This window comes from Mytilus edulis, unplaced genomic scaffold (genome assembly GCF_963676685.1).
Source record: "Mytilus edulis unplaced genomic scaffold, xbMytEdul2.2 SCAFFOLD_1660, whole genome shotgun sequence".
NCBI classification, from domain to species: domain Eukaryota; kingdom Metazoa; phylum Mollusca; class Bivalvia; order Mytilida; family Mytilidae; genus Mytilus; species Mytilus edulis.
The window spans coordinates 19040-21901 of record NW_027267727.1 but is presented as its reverse complement, the minus strand read 5'-3'; the positions used below and the strand labels follow the sequence as shown (position 1 = coordinate 21901).

At 37.8% G+C, this 2862-nt stretch overlaps 1 pseudogene; it reads left to right on the top strand.

The window, feature by feature from the left end:
* The first annotated feature begins 2018 nt into the window (after positions 1-2018).
* On the top strand, positions 2019-2475 carry LOC139505947 (histone H3-like; annotated as a pseudogene).
* Positions 2476-2862: the final 387 nt, after the last annotated feature.

Below are 2862 nucleotides of genomic sequence, written 5' to 3'. Positions count from 1 at the left end.
AATTTGTTTATATACTGGGCAAAACGGATTGAAAGATTTTCTTGAACGCGAACCTCGGAGAGAGCACCCATAACATGTTGAATGTTCGGTAGCCTAACTGCCCGCAGAGAGCTTCGTTCTGATTGGTGTATAATAAAAACATCGTTCAATCCGTTTAGTGGGTATATAAGCTAAATTTTAAAGAAAAATTGTATCACTTTACTCAGTGTCGATCAACCAAATAGAACAAAATGTCAGGACGAGGAAAAGGAGGAAAAGCAAAAGCAAAGGCAAAGTCTAGGTCATCCCGTGCCGGACTTCAGTCCCAGTCGGTCGTATCCACAGACTTTTGAGGAAAGGAAACTATGCCGAGAGAGTTGGTGCCGGTGCACCAGTGTACCTCGCAGCTGTCCTAGAATACTTAGCAGCTGAAGTATTGGAGTTGGCAGGAAACGCCGCTCGTGACAACAAGAAGAGCAGAATCATTCCCCGTCATCTCCAGTTGGCCATCAGAAACGACGAAGAGTTGAACAAACTCTTGTCTGGTGTCACCATTGCCCAGGGAGGTGTTCTACCAAACATCCAGGCTGTACTTCTACCAAAGAAGACCCAGAAAGCTGCCAAGTAAAAAGTGGATATATCAGATTACTCACTTAACAACGGCCCTTTTCAGGGCCACCAATATTTTTCAAAAAGAGTCTAAAATTGTTTGTACATCTTAGTAATACTTTATTCCCCATACATAATTAAAAAAAATATATTCTACTACATAACAAATAAAAAATGTCTAAAATATAGATGTCCCTTCTTCCGTGATTCTTCTTTTCTTCTCTCTCTAACGCATCCCATTTTAAGTACAGTTCTTATAGCATAACACTAAGTCTAGTAACTTTTTCAGTCTTCTTCATCAGAACATTTATTGTCGTACTTTCTGACTCTTTGAACCCACTAGTAGCTCAGTTAAATCATATAAAGTTTGTCGGGGGAAAAAAAACACTGATAGTATTTATATTTAATACTAGTCTGCTCTCTTCTTTCTCTCTCTTGGTTATTGATGCGAGCATGCTTAGATTCATCTGAGAAGGTGTGTGTTTTTTTATTATTATAATTTATTTATAGTTTTTGTTAACAGTATCTCTTTCGTCAACACTTTTATATATGATATGTACTTTCCATTCTTTTCCTTTTTCCATTTTTTTCAGCATCTCTCTCTCTCTCTCTCTCTCTCTCTCTCTCTCTCTCTCTCTCTCTCTCTCTCTCTCTCTCTCTCTCTCTCTCTCTCTCTCTCTCTCTCTCTCTATCTATCTCTCTCTCTCTCTCTGTCTTTCTGTCTTTATTTATTTATTTATTTATTTATTTATTTATTTATTGTTTGTGTATTAAAGATGTGGGAATCGATGTAAGCACACCGACAATCAGACAATGTGACAAATGTGCCAAGCCCAAACGAAAATCATACCACATCTTCTTTTTTTATATTAAATATACATAAATATGACATAATACAACAATAAAGAAACTCAGCCGATCCGTACAATGTCATGTCGGGAATGTGTAATTCCATTTGTTTCTGTTTTTGCATTAGATTTCGCTTTGTTAGTGTTCAAACTGCATTTTATTTTTATTTTTTCCTGTTTTATTTTTCTTTCCTTTCCTTAATGTTTCTGCATGTATTTTGACCTTTTTTCATTATTATTTTTTTCTTCTTCAGATTTATCATATTGAAACCGTGACACTAATTTACTATTGTTGAGCAATGATTGATGATCAGAAACTGTAATTTTGAATGAAAAAAAGGGGGCATTTTTACTGTCAGCTTGGGTTGAGCAGTTTTTCAGTAAAAAATGGATTGAAAACTGTCAAAGTCCCTTACAAATCAGTCAATCAGATTTAAGATATGCGGACCAATCAACGCCAGCTTTATGTAAGTGGTGATCCAATCGTCACCGTGATTTCAATCCTCCGGCAAGCACAAAAACACATTCACCGAAATTTTCAAGTATTCTTTCTGTAGCAAATCGTCCACAGAGCTAATAATCATGGCACGAACAAAGCAAACTGCACGTAAATCCACGGAGGTAAAGCTCCAAGAAAACAACTTGCCACCAAGGCCGCCCGTAAGAGCGCACCTGCAACCGGTGGAGTCAAGAAACCACATAGATACAGGCCAGGAACAGTCGCTCTCCGAGAAATCAGGAGATACCAGAAGAGCACAGAGCTCCTCATCAGGGAAACTCCCCTTCCAGAGATTAGTCCGTGAAATCGCCCAGGACTTCAAAACTGATCTCCGATTCCAGAGTTCAGCCGTCATGGCCCTACAGGAAGCCAGCGAAGCCTACTTGGTCGGTCCTCTTCGAGGATACCAACTTGTGCGCAATTCACGCCAAGAGAGTAACCATCATGCCAAAGGATATCCAATTGGCCCGAAGAATCCGTGGAGAACGTGCTTAAGAAGTGTGATTTTTTTCACCAAAACATAACGGCCCTTTTCAGGGCCACCAATATTTTTCAAAAAGAATCTATAAATTGTTGTACATGAAAATTAGAAACATAGCTGAACCCCTCTTTTCCCCATCTCTCTCTCTCTTTTATTTCTTCTTGTTGAATCCATCTATATGCAAAGCAATACATAGACAAAAAATAAATTTTATGAAATATATACACACAAGTCTCATCACAAAAAAAAAGGGGGGTGTTTGTTTATCATGGTACATGTATGTCCTTGTGTGTAGAATATTAAATAGTACATTATATAAAAAAAAGATCAACATATGAATGTTTCTATCTGTTCTTCTGTTCTTTTCTTTTCTTCGCTTGTTTTGTCTTGTCTTCTTTTGATGTATTATTTACACCAGGAGTCTAGACCAAAGAAAGAGAACCACC